Source organism: Crocuta crocuta, unplaced genomic scaffold (genome assembly GCF_008692635.1).
Source record: "Crocuta crocuta isolate KB4526 unplaced genomic scaffold, BGI_CrCroc_1.0 scaffold51, whole genome shotgun sequence".
NCBI classification, from domain to species: Eukaryota; Metazoa; Chordata; class Mammalia; order Carnivora; family Hyaenidae; genus Crocuta; species Crocuta crocuta.
In genome coordinates, this window is record NW_027527624.1 from 3,585,761 (window position 1) to 3,604,918 (window position 19,158).

General features: G+C 42.2%; 1 protein-coding gene and 1 long non-coding RNA gene across 6 annotated transcripts in view; one reads left to right on the forward strand and one right to left on the reverse strand.

The window, feature by feature from the left end:
* Window positions 1–19,158, reverse strand: part of FBXL7 (F-box and leucine rich repeat protein 7) — a 381,373-nt gene that overhangs the window by 208,277 nt on the left and 153,938 nt on the right. The gene's annotated exons all lie outside the window — the stretch shown is intronic.
* Window positions 9,497–19,158, forward strand: part of LOC144238318 (uncharacterized) — a 65,445-nt gene continuing 55,783 nt past the window's right edge. For 4 of the 5 annotated variants that reach the window (XR_013337079.1, XR_013337076.1, XR_013337073.1 and 1 more), the window contains exons 1-3: window positions 9,497–9,803; window positions 17,584–17,754; window positions 19,040–19,099. This is a non-coding gene — a long non-coding RNA (uncharacterized LOC144238318). Of the gene's footprint in view, window positions 9,804–16,568; window positions 16,734–17,583; window positions 17,755–19,039; window positions 19,100–19,158 lie in introns of those variants that run through there. The other variant, XR_013337083.1, reaches the window with a different exon arrangement.

A 19,158-nucleotide genomic window follows, 5' to 3' on the forward strand; every position in this document is an offset into this window, starting at 1 on the left:
CCCTGGCGCCCCAAGGGGAGGGGTATTTTCAAACAGCAAGTTAAAAGGAAGTTTGGGAATAAGGAGATGTGTATCCCAGACAATACTCCCCAAAGGAAAGACCCTCCCAGGCACCAGGGGAGTTTGTATCTGTGGGAGGAAGAGAAGGGGCAATGACAGATGGCTTTGGGCCTCCAGGAAATCCCACACCTGGTGGCATCCACTGTTTCCGGTTCCGGGTGAAAATCCCGGGAGACCCTGCTCACAGGAGACAAGGAGACGCTGGCCTGGTCACAACGATTAACCAAGGTGAGCCCCACGAGACGCGAGTCTCGGTTCTGACACGTGGAGTTCTGCTCCTCCCAGGGACCCAGTGGCTCCTCTGCCCGGGCCAGGGGCTCGGCAAGGCCCTGGCATCATAAGGATAGTAAGACATCGTCACTGCCCTGGACCTTGAGAGCTTGTTAGCTTTTCTCCATTGGTTTTTGTTTTTGTTTTGAGCTCTGGCACACCAGTTTGTTCAGGGGACCGAAGGTGTAGCTCAAGCATGACTGAGCAGAAGGGAAGTACTGGCTGTAGGTGGTGAGTGACAGAATGAAGGAGGGGCTGGGTGCTCACACAGCCCCCCACCCCCACCCCCTGGCTCATTCTTTGCCCATTCTCCAGCCTGCTTTCAGCCTCACTTACTCTTCCAACTGCCAGGAACTTTGAGGTTGCCACCACGAGCTTAGCAGCTCCAGCAGGAAGAGAAAATGTGTTTAGCCTAATGTATGTACCACAATGCTAAATAGGGCTCCGACCACGTAAGGTCATGTGCACAGACCCTGAACATCTCTCTTTACAGCAGATGGGTCCTTTTGGTCAGGCCTGGATCCGGTCCCCAGTTCTATGGCCAGGAGTACCAGTCTGCCATCAGAGGGGGGGGGGGCATCAGAGAGTTAAACCCAAGGGTAGGGAAGAACAGGTTTAACAATGCCAGGATATTCATGTAAGACACTGGGAGGGAAGGAAAAATATTGAATGGATGGCTCTCTAAAAAGAACACGGGGAGATAAAGGTTGGGCTCAGGTCCTTTGCAGATGTTGGTATGGAAGTGGGGAGAATGGCAGTCAACTGGACTGGGGGGATCCGCTCCTCATAGGCTCAACATTTCTTGCTAATAACACAGGTAGCATTTACAATTATTGGTTGTAAACCATGTCACCAGACACGGTTCTAAGGACTTTAATCGTACTAACCCAGTTAATTCTCAACTCTGTGGAGGAGGTACTTATATTGTCTTCATTCTACGGATGTGGAAACTGAGGTCCAGAGGGAAGTATTTTGTAGGACCTTTCATGTAAGAAAGGGAAGAAAACCTGGATTCCAATCCAGGTGACCTAATGTGAGGGCTCACGCTCTCCCTTGCCTTCTCCTGCCCTGGGCGTCCCCTCAACCTGCCCGGAGCTGCTGCAGACACTTCCAAACTAGAAGTCCTGCCTAATCACACATCAGCCTCTTCTGCTCACAGCTCTTTGCCAGAAATGAAGGCTCCCAAACTCAGCGGTGTGGGGAATCCCGCTGGATTTGCTTCCTCCTTGAAGCTGCCCTTGACTTCTCAGACTTCCCTTGTCAGTGCTTGGAGCTTAAACACACTCAAAAGAAGAAAGTGGGCAGAGGGAAACTTCACCACTAAAGCATAATGAGCAGCACCTGGGGCCTCCTGGTGCTTCCCGAGGTTGAAGGAAACTCCCGGAGGGCACTGAATGCCATTGGCTGCCTATGACAGAACAGGATGACAGGGGAGGGAACCAAATAGAGGTTAGCACTTAATGGACGCCCAATTCATTGGCCTTCCAGAAGCAACTGGAATAAGCATGCTTACAGCTCTAGATGTAAAAGGCCAGAATGTGGAAATTAGTCCTCCCTGATGGTTACAACTACATAAAACGTCAGGTGGGTTTCTTGTGGCTTGTTTCCCTCTCTTCTCTCCACCCCCCTTTCACACGTGTTCATCTGTTTTGTTTCTTAAATTCCACATATAAGTGAAATCATACAGTATTTGTCTCTCTGATTGACTTATTTTGTTTAGCATAATACACTGTAGCTCTATTTACATCTTTGCAAATGGCAGGATTCCACTCTTTTTGATTGCTGAGTAATATTACATCATATATATATAGCACATCTTCTTTATTCATCAGTCAGTGAACATTGGGCTCTTTTCATAGTTTGGCTATTGTTGATAGTGCTGCCATAAACATTGGGGTGTATGTACATCTTTGAATCTATCTTTTTGTATCCTTTGGGTAAATACCTAATAGCACAATTGCTGTATTGCACAAGAGACTCTTAATGATAGAGAGCAAACTGAGGGTTGATGGAGGGAGGTGGGGGGGGATGGGCTAGATGGGTGGTAGGTATTAAGGAGGGCACTTGTTGGGATGAGTACTGGGCCTTTTATGTAAGTGATGAATGACTGAATCTACTTCTGAAACCAATATTGCACTGTATGTCAATTAAAATACATCAGATAGGTTTATGAATTTCCCTGTAGAAACAAATAATGCCACTTGATGCTTCCCAGTGAGTCATTCCACCTGCCACTGGGCTAACCCTTGGTGTGTTTGCTGTAGGATGTTTTGAAGGAAGATGGGTGGGAAAACCTGTGCCTAAAGAGGGGTGTGCATTCCAGTGGCTCCAGACAGACAATAACAGAGGCCAGTTACCTGCCTATAACATCATCCTCAGGACCCAGGACAGGAAAAGGGTGGCATGATTAGCTAGGAAAGTTTAGCAAGGAAGAGAAGGGCATGTCGTCTATGGAAAATGTCCCATTTCTGAAAATTAAAATAGAATATTCTAAATAAAGATGAGGAGGCATCCTTTCCCTTAAGTTCTAGAAGGGAGCCAATAACCGCAGACACTCTGCTAACACTCCCTGCACAGAAAACCCATTCCTTCCCAACTGTTCTCTTCCTACGGTTACAGCTCTGGTCCGAGTCCTATAGCGTCCACGCTAAAGGGACCCAGGAGAACCTCCTCAGGATGGCCATCACTCCCATGGTGTCACCCAGTCCGATTGGAAGAACAAAGTATGTTTACCCTAATCACTGACCAGAGGGACAGTTTCTTAGCTGTGTGTTATTACTGAATTTATCTTAATTGAGTTGGGTTTTGATTACACCCACAAAGCTGATTATTTAATTATATAATTTGAAAGTTGGAAAGCAAAGCTTCTTTTCTAAAGAAATGCCTCCTCACGTAGCTCATCTGTTTAAAACATATTTTTAAAAAATGATTTTCCTTCATGATGAGGGTAATGAAAAGGGCAGAGAACTACTGGTTCCGGCCAGCGGATCTCAGCCAGAGGCAATTCCACACATAGTGTCCATCCCTGGGGAGATCTGGCAATGTCCAGATGCATTCTGGGTTGTCACACGTGGGGTGGGTCACTGGCATCTACAGGGTAGACACCGGGGATCTGTGAAACACCCTGCAATGCACAGAATGACCCCACGGTGAAGAATTACATAGACCAAAATGTCAGCAGTGCCAAGGAGAAGCATCCTGGCTGGTGTAGTCACACCCGGATTCCACGCACTGGTGGCTGAATGCTGCTTCATGGTCTGGTCACTTAAATTCTCCAAGATACTGCCTCATCCTCAAAATTGTGAGAGGTGGTTGTGAGTGACCACAACGAATCTACTTTTACACCAACTACTACTACCACCTCCACTGCTACTACGACGACCACTAGCCCAATGTCTTAAGCACTTATTAGGTGTGTTTTAGGTACTGTTCTCAGTGTTTTTATTTCAGTTCATCAGTATACCTTATGAGGCACTCTTATTTCTCCATTTTACAGGCGGTAAACTGATGCAGGAAGGGGAGGAGGATCTTGCCCAAGGTAAGAGTTGGTGGAGGAAAAGGGCCTGGAAAATGACGTGCAGATTATCAGAGGCCATGTTTTGCTACTGATCTTAGATGCTTAAGGAAACACTTAGAAGACAGCGAAGAAGGACATCACCCAGGATCTCTGCATCAAGACCTGTTGATCAAAGGAGGCAGAAATCACTCATCAAGTCATGGATTTTTTTCTCTCCATTTGTTCCTTTGATCATACTGGAAAACACTGCCTTATGAGTTTTTCTAAAACTAAAATAATTGAAAACTATCACCCTGAGGACAAGCAATAGTAATAATATTTAGGACAACAGAGAAAGGAGTTAGAGCACAGAGACACAGAGAGAGAGAGAGAGAACTCCCCAATATCATTGTGGCACGAACTGCTCAGCTGGTGACAACAGCACCGGCCACTGTGGATCCCGGGGTTCCTGCCAGGAGCCAGACAGAGAAGTAAAGGCGTGATGTCCTCCATGCGCACGGCTTTTCCACTCTGGGGATGGAGAGCACAACCCAATTCACTGGCTCTGTCCCTCACAGTAGGATATGGAGAGGACCTTCCTTTCTGGACCACTAACTGAAGCAGAGTCTAGAAAGTTCCTCCCCCAAGCCCTGTGTAGCCTTCTTTTTGAGCCTCATCAGCTCCATTACTGCTTCACACACATAAACATACTCAATTATGAAGGGATCCCAATGCCCTCTGACACTGAAGGTTATTAGAAATGGAAACGACATGTGTTCTGGGCTTGCTGATGGCAGGAAACCATTAACCTCGGGGACACTTCACTGTTCCCCAAGTGTACTGTGCACATTTCCTCAAGTAGGACATTTATAGACAGATGTTGGCTGATCCATGTGGACAGCCGGTGGGCAACATCTACAGCTTCCTATCTCTGAATCTCACTTGAGGACAGTAAAGGGGACAAAACCACACATTTATCACAGGATTGTTGGGATCCACTGGGATTGATCTAGTGCCCATCATCATGTCCCAGCTACTATGATAAAGGTACTACAATTATCCCCGGCCAGCATAGGTGCTAGGCAGTATGGTCCCAATTTACAGACAGAAGACTGAGGCTTGCTGAGTGAGGGTCAGAAATGTGCTTGCAGACAGCCGGGAGCCAGAATTTAAATCTGGGGTCTGGTAACGCACACCATGCTCTCAACAGAGTCTGCCTCAAGTCAGGGGACAGATGTTAACCCACATACATTGTTGCCAAAGAAATGATAGAATGCCCTAAGTGCATAACAAAGGAGAAACAGAGGACAAGTAAATTACAATTAAATAATATGCCTTTAAATTTGTGATTGGTCAGGCTCTTGTACCAGGCAAGATGCGAAGCTAGTTGCAGGCTCCCTGCTGCAAATGCAAACACAAGCGTGGGCCTGTCATGCGTCAAGCTGCAAGGAAACAGTAAGCAGCTCCTGGGAAAGTTCTGACTCAGAAACCTGCCATCCCTCAATGTACAGGGTCATTCCATCCTTGGAAAATACGATACATACTCATTCAAAATGCTTTATGTTTACAAAGACATAGGAGTTAGATCCTAGATGCAAATCATAATTAAACAATTGTTTAACCTCCATGGATGTCCAACAAACTCATTAGCATTTCTTCACTGTCTTTGGTGTGAAGGACTCTTGCACACACTGCGGGTCACTAGCGTCCCCTTCCTTCTCAACCTGAATTCTGGCAGCTCTCCTCCAGTCATTATGATAACCAAATGCATGTTCACGACTTTGATCCCGACAGTGCCTTGAGAGTTGTGTCACACCAGTTAGGAAGCATTACACCAGGTCAGTGATAATATCCCCCCCCCTCTGTCTCTCTGTCTCTGTCTCTCTCTGTCTCTCTGTCTCTCTCTCTCTCACACACACACAATGTCCTACAGTTCTATGAAATGATCATCCATCACATTGCATTAAATGCATTTAGAATTAGCACTAATTAGTAAAAACAAACCCATGAAGCCTCTCTCATGGAGACTGAAGGTTCGAGAAGAATAAGAAGCAACTCTACATGGGGAATGAGCTGCTGGCCCTGGTCACTGAATGTCTTTTTCTGCCGCCACGATTTGAAGCCACTAAGACTGATACCAGGATGGCGGGAGTTAAGCTCAGAAGTCTGGAGAGGAAAGGGCAACAGTTACATTCCAGGGCTTTTGAGTTCTAATCAGCCATGTGGATTTATTTCTGGTGATTTTTCCAAACATAGGGTTCCTCTAAAGGGATTTTGTTATGATTAGAACCACCTATGCTAATCCAGAATGGCCTTAAGAGTGTGATTCCATCTCATGCTGTCACTTGTATGCTTTTAATGGGGGCCAGAAAGAATTTTATCATGGAAGTAGATAGTGGGGTATTCTAGTTCATTCAACAAAATTGTGAGCTCCACAACTTGCCAGACCTTGAGTTCAGATGGAAGAACAGGCTCATTTGATACACTACGTCTTTACTAAATCCATGTGATGATTCTAGAATTTCTCTGGCCCAAATAGAGACCGTCTTCATTTAATTAGAACTGTCTTTGGCCTTGAGTTTGACAATCAGGACACTGTGCTTGAAGCCCAGTGGGTGGTCACCATGCTTCTTGGCTCAATGGTCCAATCCATTAAAAGTTAAGTAGGTCACAATTTCCGAAAGTTTTTCCTTCCAAAAATTTACATTTTCAAGCATCACTGCATTTCCAAGATTTTAAAAATCCAGTAACTAAAGATACAGGTCCAAAAAAATCAATTTCACCTTCTAAATTACATTGAAAATGATATAAATTGAGGTTTTTGTAATTCTGAATGTTTAAGTCTTGGATAAAATGCAGCAATTAAAATAATATCCCCAGAGGTCAATATACTTTGTTCATTGCTACACAAGGAGAGGTTGGGAGAGAAAAAGAACACAAGCAAAGCACGAACAAGGCCCCTAACTCAAGTAATAGAGCTCCCAGTCCAGATAGGGTGGTCTAGATGGAGGGACCATGGAGGTTTTGTTCGGTTTGATATTGACCTGTTCACTATGTGCTTGGAAGATAATTTAAATACTGTCAAATTTATCAAACAGCAGTTCATTGTTAAGTGTGTTGGCTATGTCTGAGTGTGCAATGGACAACATAATATAAACGTAAATGTGGTTCTTTATGGTCTTGAAGGACCTCAATGGAGAGTTGATCTCACCTGCACATCAAAGTGCAGAACGAGAAGTTGGTGTGAAATTGACCAGGTTTTAAAGTACTTGGAGTGAGCCTGTCGACAAAGCCAATCAGGCAGCTGCCTGGATGCATTTGGAACTAGTGTCCAATACTATTTTGTCACACTGAGTCCCTACCCCACTCACAAGGGCATTCCTAAAAAACCACACACCATCTGGTCACTGTTCTCAAGCAAAGAGACCAAGAGGACCATTGTTAAAAAGCCTTTTTTTCCTGGTATGGTTTTGTGTATTTGCACATCTGCTCTGCCCTCAGCTACCTACTTGAATACCAGGTTGGTGACTTCAGATTTCAGATTTGGTCATGATAAAGCCCTGTAAGGTCTAATGCAGAATATGCTGTGATAATAACTGCATGCATTGAGTGTTCCCTCTGTGCCAGGCATAGTGCTAAGCTCACGACACATTTTCTTTCATTGAATCTTGGTAACACCATGCAAAGAAGATGCTGTCACCCCTGTTTATAGATGAGGACGCCAAGGCACAGAGTGGTAAAAAGGTGGCCAAAGTCATAAGGTCATGGCAGGGTTGGGATTTGAACCCTAGCATGACAGTCAAGAGACAGTTTGATCAGTAGCCTTCCAAAACATCCAGCCTACATTTTGTTGGCGTTACAGAAATAAATGGAATATTCTAATCTTCCCCACATACATTTCATCCTGACATTTGAACTACACTAGGTACCAGTCCTTCCCTCTGAAATATTCACCCCAACCCTTCAAGGTAAAGTTGGTCTCATCGCGCACGTGTGGATGCTATGATTTTGTCCTCCCGAAGTTAATCCTGAGAACCACCCTCCTCCACCACCACCACCATTCAGCTGCAGTGATGCCAGCTGCTTCCAAATACATTTTTTTAAATCTCCCCTGTATACAAATCCAGAAAGTATGTGCAAGATGCATTTGTCCACTTTAGGGACATCACATCACGTGCAAAGCTGCATCCCAGCTTTCCCAGCTTATGATATTCACACTACCAACAATTAAAATTTTGAAAGTGATTTTCCAAAGTGCATTCAAGGTCTTTATTATTTGTTCATGCCTAAGCATAAGGCTTTTTTTTCTTGTTGTGGAAGCTATACCTCTGTCTGGATCGATATTGCTACCGGGCAAAATGTTGAATAAGATAGTATCTCACAAAACATCACAACCGGGGGTGGGGGGGAATCCCTTTATTCAGAGACATATTTAGGCCTGCAAATAGAAAAGAATTTGTCAATTTTCCCTCCAACAACATTGTAGTAGTCATTTCTGTCTTCACCATCACATATCGGCTGACATCGTAATTTAATTATAAATTTAACACGTTTATTATGTTGTCCACGTAATGTGTCCAAGAAAAGGAAGGATCTTCTTGTTTCTTTTTAACATCTTATGAACCACATAAGTCATTCTCTCTCCCTCCCTCACTCCTGCAGGTGCCATGCCGTGAGCAAAATTACTCAGATACTGTGGTGAACAGGACAGCCATGGCCATACCGTTTACAGCTTTGTGACATCTATACACAGATGCTGGGGACCTTCACAGACAGCATGACATTAACACTAAAGGACAGGATGTTGGGGCTGGGGAGGATCTGAGCTCGTCCCATGCAGGGTCCTTATCTGCCCAACAAGGACACTGAGCACCAGAGAAAGGAACCTTCTTGCCCGAGATGAAGTAGCTAGTTAGCACATGTGGGAAACTACAGTCCAGTCCTTCCAATCAAGTGTCCTTCTTCCCTGTCTGGCTGCTTTCCTTCAACCCATATTATCAGCATTTTCTTCACTCCATGAAATAAAAAAAATACTGGGGCGCCTGGGTGGCTTAGTTGGTTAAGCGTCCGACTTTCGCTTAGGTCATGATCTCGTGGTTCGTGGGTTCGAGCCCCGCGTCGGGCTCTGTGCTGACTGCCAGCTCAGAGCCTGGAGCCTGTTTCAGTCTGACTCCCTCTCTCTCTGACCCTCCCCTGCTCACGCTATCGCTCTCTCTCTCTCCTAGAAATAAATAAAACATTAAAAAAAAAAGAAATAAAAAAAATACTAATCTTTTGAAACACATTCATGTGCTGAGGAAGAGAAATGTTACGCCCTCCTCGCTGGCAATCCTTCCCCGGATTCCCTCCAGCAGCTGGCACCTTCCATACACCTTGGGGAGATCTGGCCTCTGCCTACTTCTCTGTTTCCTGCTGAGCAGCCCCATTTAGTCTACAGCTACCTGCAGTTTCCCAAAAAGGCCAGGGTCTCTCACTCTTTCACACAGTTGGCTTGCCAGATACAAACCCCATGTCGGCGGCACAGTAGCCATGCAGAGACACCAGGAAGACACAGTTCTTGCTGGAGGCGGAGCTCATATGTAAATGTATTTGTTTCCCATTGCTGATGTAACAATAACCATGAACGTCGTGGCTTAAAACAACACAAACTACTATCTTCTAGATCCAGGAGTCTGAAGTCCAAAGTGGGTCCTCCAGGGCTGACATCAAGGCACTGACACAGCCAAGCTTTGGTGGAGGCTCTAAAACAAAACCCATTTCCTTGACGTGTTCACTGGCACGCACTGGCTCATGGCTCCTTCCATCTTCAAAGATGGCAGCCCCTTCTAGTCTCTCTCTGACTCTGACAACTGCTCCTTTGTTCAGTCTCCTTCTCTGTCCCCTCTGTCTCTGTCTTATCAGGACCCATATGATTGTATCACGCCTGCTCAGATAATCCAGGATAATCTCTTCATCTCAAGATCCTTAACCACACCAGGTAAGCCCCTCTGGCCATCTAAGATCACACATCAAGGGTTCTGGGGAGTAGGATGTGGACATCTTTGGGGCCATTATTCTGTCTGGCATGTCTGCCCATCATTGATTATTTTTCCCTCTCTGTCTGCTTGAATACTCCTATTAAGCCTCAACCCTCCAGATCAGCCACCATTACCTGACCCGCACGTAGCTGGGTAAATGAACTGGTTACCTCTTCTCTATACTACTTTGTATGTATCTTTCACATAGCACGTATCATATTATAATATCATTGGCTTGTCCCCCTTACCGAACCGTAAATTCAATGGGAGAAAGTTCTTAGGCCCATGCATTCATGCAGCCCCATAAGTTAGTATACAGATTTATGGGGACTATCTCAACAACAACTATGTGGGTAATGAATAGATGGAAGAAAGGAGGGATGGGTGAGGGGTAGATAGCATGGACCACTGGTAACATGTTGTGATTTAAACTAGATCATATGCATACATGGAGAATTATTATGTTGTGTGTCTGAAACTAATATGTTACCTATCAATTATATCTCAAGTTTAAAAATGTAGACTATATTGAAAATTATCAAAATATCTCAATGTGGGAGAGTTATTAAAATATTCTTCTTAACTTTTCATCACTTCAAACTTTAATAGGCCTTTGTGTTCTTAAGTTTTACTGTGTATGTAGCCCTTGGGAAGCACTATGGGGAAGCCTTTGTATGTATCCCATACAAAGAAACTTAAGTTTAAGCAAGTTAAGGGGCCCAAACACGGAGGAGGAAGTGGGAGGAAGTCATGGACTTCAACCCCCCATTTTGCACTTATACAAGAAAATGACTGGAACTGAGGATCTCAGTAAAATTACTGCCTGCAGTTTCTGCTCTAACTTGGATTATTATTGAAGAGAAGGAGAATTTTTCTAGGTCTAAAATTCCTTAATTCTCTTAAAAGCCATGTCTCCTACTGCCTATGCTTTTATGGAGGCACGTTCCATGTCATTGTTATGGCTGCCCTTTATAAATGTACTTCAAGATGAACCTTTGCTGTGAAATTTCTTTCCTTCTGAAATACAGTAAAATTTCCACCCTCTTTCTGGTGTCGCACAACACGTGGTTTATATATTCATAAAGGGAGGCTCTTTCGCGGGAATTCCTGCAGAGTCCAAGGGAGACAGAGGCCCTAGGTTTTAGGATTGGGATTAAGTGGTTCCTTGAAGTTGGTACAATTCTGGGATAAAGCACGAGACCCAAAAGTGCCTCAGTCCAATTCCATACATACACACACTTACACCTGGTTAATTGAAAATAACAACAAACCATTACTTGCGAGATGAGGGCTTCAGGAAGAATAAAAGACAAACTTAAGGGCTCCAAAGTCTACTTCTAGGTGCTCCTGGATCAGTGATTAATTCTACACTTGAAACAGAAATTTCCTGCATTTCAAATGAGTTAAGTGGTATCAGCAATAACACCTTCACCTTTTATTTTGTTTTCCTATTCTATTTACAACCTGTCCTTGGCTTCTGTAAGCATCACAAGAAAGGTAATTAGGGCTACAGTTTACTTACCACAACCGAACACTGCTTAAAGCTTCAGATCTGAGAAATGAAACCAGGTGATTCCATAGGCTCAAAATTTCATTTACTGCCATCTTCAACAAATAGAAAATCTCAGACAGTAAAGTGTTTTTCCAGCGTCTGATACAAGCTGAAGACTTTCTAATCAGACATAAACACTTTTGAAGCCGGGAGGCAAGGGGTAACAGATTGTATCCATCAGTTAAGTTGTAGCCTACACAAACATGTAGTTATTAAATAGCTTTCCTCTTAACCAAGAGCCACTTGGGGATTCTGTCCAGGAAATATGTTATCATCTTCTTGGGCATCAATTACTACCTGATAAATACAATCGGATTTTCTCAGCTGGATAGAAAGGTTTTGCAACAATGGACTATAAAAAGAAAAGTAAACAAGCTCCTTACAAGATAATTTAAAAGCAGTATTTATATGCCAAAGTAAAATGGAGTATTAAAGTGCCATTCTCTGTCATTAAAGATAAAGATCGATTTTGAATGGCATGTTAGGTGCAAGTGGTAATGACACACGTCATATGTTCACTCAACCTGTCTTGTTTCCCTCCCAAATACACAGTAAGGTACATTTCCAACCCTCAGTTGAGTTAACATTAAGTAAGGTCATGTGATCGAATCTGGACAATGGAGTATGGACATAGGTGACAGAGGCCACATCCTACCTGGCAATAAACTCCCTCACAGCCTCAGTATTATGTCTTCTTATTTTGTAACAAATTGGGAAGTCACATGTTGACCATGACAAACAGAGCCGGGGTCCCCAAATGTCTAAATGACATAATAGAGCTGAACTCCCTCCCCTTGCCCTGCCTCTGACCACATGAGTCTATGGTGTAATGAAGCAATAAGCTTTTCCTAATATTCAGTTGCTGATATTTTAGGTGTTCTTGTTACAACAGTAAGCATATTCTGAATAACCCAGACCTGAATTATCTGTGTGATTCGTACACTGTGTTTACATAAACCTAGTCTAAATGAAGCAAACCAGAGATTTCTTATTCCTTGAGAGAAATCACCATGGGTAGGCAGCACAGTTATGACCCACCTTCAAAAACATAAAGTTCATTTTCCTTATGTTCTTACTCTAGTTATTCCTGTATTTCCTAACAAAGGCAAAAAGAAAATGTAAACCTAACATAAGCACATTATTCACCTTTATACTTGGTTCAAATGTAATCAGAAAATAAGTGACTACATTAAAACCACACTTTAAAAGTCTCTCTGATTACAAAAGCAATACAGTTTATTGCAGAAAAAAGAAGAAATACACAAAAATGGAAAGGAAGAACTAAAAATCACCCATTATCATACCACCCATTAGTAACTACTATTCACAAGTTTGTACAAAGCATCCTGGTCTTTCCTCTGTGTACACATGTGAGTATATAAATACATATTTAATTTTACAAATTTGTAATCAAACACTTTCAATAATGCCCTTAAAAGTGTTTTCAGTGAATTAGAATGTTTCTTCTACAACATCATTTGTAAAACTGCATATGAATATACTTTGTTTACAAAACCTCTTACTATGAATAGTTACATTATTTCAAATGCTGTCCTCAGCAGAAGCAATGCTAAAGTAAATAAACCTGTAGAGAAATCTTTGCTGCCTCTTTAATTGCATTTTTTAATGAATTCCTCAGGCTGAAATTGATGAACTTGAGAATAATGACTTTCTGTAAAGGTTTTGACACAAATTGCCAAATTATTCTCTAGAAAGGCTGTGCCAATTTATGTTCCTAACAGGTTTGTCGTGTTCTTCACATTGATTCCTGTACCTCCCAACAGATTATGCCCAAATGCTATGTGTACCTGTTTATTTGCATCTTTTAATAATTTAATAATTGCATTTTCCCAGCTGATCTTTTGTGGCATATAAAAAGACTATTAATCATTGCCTTTTCATTTCCATTGTAATTAATGGCATGGACTTTAGGGTTCCCTTAGGGTAGGGTGTCTACTTTAAGCATTTAGATGATAGGAATAACTAAGAAACAACTCTCAATGAATTATTACAATCACTCACTAAAACCTTACATAGATTGGGGCGCCTGGGTGGCTTAGTCGGTTAAGCGTCCGACTTTCGCTTAGGTCATGATCTCGCGGTTCGTGGGTTCGAGCCCCGCGTCAGGCTCTGTGCTGACTGCCAGCTCAGAGCCTGGAGCCTGTTTCGGTCTGTGACTCCCTCTCTCTCTGACCCTCCCCTGCTCACGCTGTCTCTCTCTCTCTCTCTCCTAGAAATAAATAAAACATTAAAAAAAAAAAAACCTTACATAGACTGCATTGGGCATAAATATCAAAGTACTGGATAAGCAATTAATACAATTCAGTAAAATGATAAACTAGCAAGGACACCTGAAAGACTCAGTTGGTTAAGTGTTACTCTTGGTTTCAGCTCAAGTCATGATCTCAAGGTTCATGAGTTCAAGACCCACATTGGGCTCTTTGCTTTCAGCACAGAGCCTGCTTCGGATCCTGTGTCTTCTCTTTCTGCCCCTCTCCTGCTCTCTCTCACTCTCTAGAGGAAAAAAAAAAAAGATACGCTAACAGAGCATCAAATACATTTTCGAAAATCTATGCATTTAGATGAATCTCATTGACATAGATTGAAACTTGCTCACACTTAAGATGTCAATGAGCTTCAGCTAGCATTTATTCAGCACAACTTATCTGCCTAGTAATTCCTAACTGACATCTCATCTTTACAACTGTTTTCCCCTACTTTGGATACATTAATTGGAAGTCTACTGATATCCAAACACAACCCAATAAAAGACCACATGACTGATTTAAGCCTGGTTCTTTTTTCTCTATTTGACTATACGACAGGAAGATAACACTAGATAAATTTCTGACTCTTGGAATAATTTAGCCCCTGATATAGCTGCATAGTGCAGTTGCTCAGGTTCTGAACTGCACAAGGGTAACATATCTAATAGGTTGTAATTCACATCTAGCTATTTGTTTCTTTTACTCTGACTTCATCACCTTCATAGATGAGATTTTATGAGACAATTTTAAAAAAATGGCAGTGAATTCTTTTTCTAATGAAATTAACAGAATAATTTTCCATCAATTGGAAAGAAAATGTCTCAGGAAGAATTACCATTTACAAAATCACAGGAAGCCATCATGTAGCAGCAGTTTTGTCCTCAGTGGCTTCCGTAGTTTGCAGAAGTGATCAGACAAAACATTGAACAAAATTTGCATTTAATCGTGAATGTGGATACTTGTACCACAAACAAAAGCTCAGTCTGGTGGCGCCTGGGGGGCTCAGTGGTTAAGCATCCGACTTCGACTCAGGTCATGACCTCGCAGTTCCTGAGTTCGAGCCGATGCAACGGCTCTGTGCTGACAGCTCAGAGCCTGGAGCCTGCCTCAGATTCTGTGTCTCCCTCTCTCTCTCTGCCCTTTCCCCACGTGTGCTCACTCTCTCACTCTCAAGAATAAATAAACATTTAAAAAATAAAAGATAAAAAACTTGTCTGTGTCACCTGTTAGAAATCTATATTGGATACTCTACCCTTCTGCTCCTCCAATCATTTAAAGGACGAGTTTGGCCCATACGTTTACTATACAAAAATAACACTTTTTCCTTTGTCTCTCAATCCTGTAGTTGGTACAAATGTCTATATTCCATTTTCAGTATCATCATCATTTCGGTTTTTTTTTCTCATGATTGAATTGTAAGACGGGGCTAATTAACTCTCATTCTATGGAATAGCGCACAGTCCTCCAAGACTTCCCTCATAACAGGGCAGCCAGTAAGCTTTTACCACCTAAAAATTCACTCACTGCTCAGGTGTCTAATAGATATTGGCACTCCAGTATTTACTGTTCTTTTTAAGAAAAAGAAATGTAACTTTCTACAACTATATTCACGAAATCCACTTTAACTTTTGTACTTGAGTATGAGAGGGCCAGTTTTCTGGAAAAAAAAAGAGTAAAATTCATGCAGTATCCTAGGGGAGCTTATATTTTCCAATTTTAATTAACATATAGATAGTCTCCCAGTAAAGCCACCAGAATGGTGTGTAACTTATTCAAATACTGAACTGGAAAAGCATAATTAAAAACTGTAATCACATCAGGGTACTTAGGTGGCTCAGTCAAACTTCAAAGTGTCCATCTTCAGCTCAGATCATGAGTTCGAGCCCCATGTGGGGCTCTGTGTTGACAGCTCAGAGCCTAGAGCCTGCTTCAGATTCTGTGTCTCAGTCTCTCTCTGCCCCTCCCCCACTTGCACTCTATCTCTCTCTCTCAAAAATAAATAAACATTAAATTTTTTTAAAAAGAACTATAATCACATCTAAAATAGGGATGTTAAGAAGCACTACAGTAAGCTAGCTAAGGCAGAATCCATAATAGTCCATTCAACTGTTAAGTTTCAATACAGAGGTACTTGTATTTTATCAGCATTTAGAAAAAACCAAGTGGGATTTTCCTTTGGCATTGTCATCCAGTAAGTATTAATAAAAAAATTAACCAAAATTTTCTATTCAGTTCATCCAAAATCACTCAGCATTTGTAAGCAGATTAGTAGATGGTGGTATTTTTTTTTTTTTTCTGTAGCTGCCTTTCAGATGTTGGTCAGAGGGCTAGAGTGGAGAATTTAGTCAAAACCATTTTACGTGGTCAAAGAAATTGAAGAGGCAATAGAAGTTTCAGCTGTGCGGTAACAGAGTCTGAAGAAAAGTAGAGGACCCTGCCCCACATGCATTCTCTCAATTCGTAAAAATCAGAACTAGAAGTTCAAAGCCATTTGTTTCTGTCTGAAATTACGGGATACCCAAATGTCCTTTTATTCTCTGACATTAATATGCTCAAAGAAAGAGTGTGATTCCTCTCTTCTCAGGATATGCTGGCTGATTTTAAGGATGCTTTTCTGTAGCAAAGTCACAGACACGATCTTAAAAAAGTCTATAAATATTAACTATGGAGGCATATTACACACACAGACATTAGTAAGGACCCTCAATATCTGTAAGTCTGTAGCTCTCCTTTCCTGGACTCTTGAAGAATCAAGAATCAGAACACTGATATCACTGAAACTCAAGCAAAGTCTTTCTGATTTCCATCCTGTAAGCTCAAGAGCAACACATCCATGTGTTATTTATCCTTGGAGAGGATTAATCTAATTTTGATTTCCTCCCCCTGTGTTTGCTTTGGAGGTTTTCACATACATTGCTGAAACTAACTAGAACTTGGCAGTGAGAAGGCTGTTACGTGATGTATACCTCCTTCAGCCTCCCTCGGCCAACTTGGTGAGGCTGTCCATGGAGGAAGGAGAAAGGCTTCATCTCCCATCCGGAGGCAAAAGACTGGAAAGGGAGAAAGTTGAGGTATTGTGTTTTTCACTGTGACATTGCAGAGAGCTTGTCACACTTCACATTGCAGGTGCATGGCACCTTTCATGCTATCACCTGTCTTAGGACACAAAGAAGGAAAGGGGATCTTCAGGCCATAATCAGACTGGAAGAGAAGTGAAAGTTCAAGATTTGCCACTGTCCTTGTTTCTCCCCTGGTGCTGGTATTAAATAAAAAAGTTGGGAGCACCTGGGAGGCTCAGTCAGTTAAGCATCCGACTCTTGGTTTGGGCTCAGGTCATGATCTCATGGTTTGTGGGATCGAGCTCCGCATCAAGGTTCTGCGCGCCGGAGTGGAGCCTGCTTGGGATTCTCTCTTCTCCCTCCCTCTCTGCCCCTCCCCCACTCATTCTCTCCCTCTTCCTCTCAAAATAAATAAATTAAACTTAAAAAAAAGGGGGGGCGCCTGGGTGGCTTAGTCGGTTAAGGATCCGACTTTCACTTAGGTCATGATCTCANCCTAGGTATATGTCCTGAGACAAGATGTTATACTTTAGTATTTCATTTTGGACTTTGCTACCTTTAAAAAAAATGAAGCTGTTTCCATGTCTTGGCCACTGTGAATAACACCACAATGAACAAGGGAGTGTAAATATCTCTTTGAGGTTCTGATTTCAACTCTTTTGGATAAATACCCAAGAGTGAACTTTCTTGATCATGTGGTAGTTCTATTTTTCATTTTTTGAGGAATTTCCATACTGTTTTCCATTTTACACTTTCGTCAACAGTTCACAAGGCTTCTAACTTTGTTTTATTTTCTGTTTTGATAGCCATCCTAACAAGTGTGATGTGATATCTCATCATGATTTTAATTTGTATTTTTCAGATAAATCGACAAAGAAAATGTTGTGTACACATATAAGTGAATATTACCCAGCCTTGAAAAAGAAGAAAATCTTGCCCTGTGTGATAACCAGGATGAACCTTGTGGATATTACGCTAAATTAAATAAGCCAGTCACAGAAGGACAAACATTGTATGACTGCACTTATGTGAGGTATCTAGAATAATCCAACATGTGGAAGCAGAGAGTAGAATGATGGTTGTAGGCGTGAGGAGAAGGGGAATGGGAAGTTGCTATCCAAAGAGCATAACATTTCAATTACGCAATATGATTCAGTTCTAAAGATCTGCTGTATAACACAGCATCTATAGCTAATTACACCACATTTATTATACATGTAAACTTTTGTTAAGAGGGTAGATCTCGTGCTCAGTGTTCCTAACACACACACATGCTCACACACGCGCACGCGCGCACACACACACACACACACACACACTCCCCAAACTAAAACATGTTCACTGAAAAACAGATGAGAATTAAAGCTCACACCTACTGAAATATCTACTGACACATTCAGTCTCTGTCCTTTCCAGAAACTTCCGGAGGACAGCAACCAGTTTTCATAATCATTTCTCTACCTCAGAAATGACAGCACAATCCTGATGAGCCAGGATCTTACCTACTGATGGCGGTCGTGAAAAGGCCAATGATTCCGCCAACATGAAATCACAAGATCTTTCGTATGTTCATTTTCACCACAAGATCTTAACACCTGCATTCACAAGTTCTGCTTTTACAGTTGAGGACCAGATTCCATTGTGGCATTTCAACAAAAGAATATAAAACGGCAGATGTGGAGAGCCAGACTAGATATTTCCCAGGGAGCACACATAATGCTAACCTGCTTCCCATGCAGTGAGGATTTGTCATGTGGAACGTTTGCTTGGGGCCAGTTCATGAGTTCTTTCCTACTTGAAAAGCAGTCATTGCACCTTTGCCTTGCAGTGCTCACACAAGTGTTTTCCCTGGCCGACCCCTGGTGAACGGCAGTGCCCGGCAGCGTGCTGACCTGTGGTCCTGCTCGTGTAATTGGAGCCTTAAGCAAGAAGCCTTCTTAACACAGACATGAGCGCTTGCAGGGCAAATCACAGATGATGAAATGTTTCACTAGGCGGGAGTTTTTTCCATCTCCATCAGAAATATCTTCAGTAAAACTGTCTGAGATAGGCGCAAAGAACCAGAAAACTTGTTTTCAAAAGCCTGAGTAAGATTTAAAAAAACACAAAATCAGAAAACTTTGAGGTTGGTTTCTAAAAACATAACGATATTTTCTGCCTCTCAAATTACAAGGCCTGGTGAAAACCATGGCATCAATATCCTATTGTATTTTAAGGATCAAAACATGGGGTCACAAAAGGAGTTTTGACCCATCAGATATAAGAACAGAAATGTGAAGATGAAAATTATCTCCAACTCTCCCCTACTTCACTTGTAGATCAACTCATCTGCAAAGATAAAGAACATCTGCAAAGATCATTTCAGCCTTTCTTTATGGGTAAGCAACCTGAGACTCAATGAAGTTAGACGCATGTTCCAAATCATTCAGAAAAATGA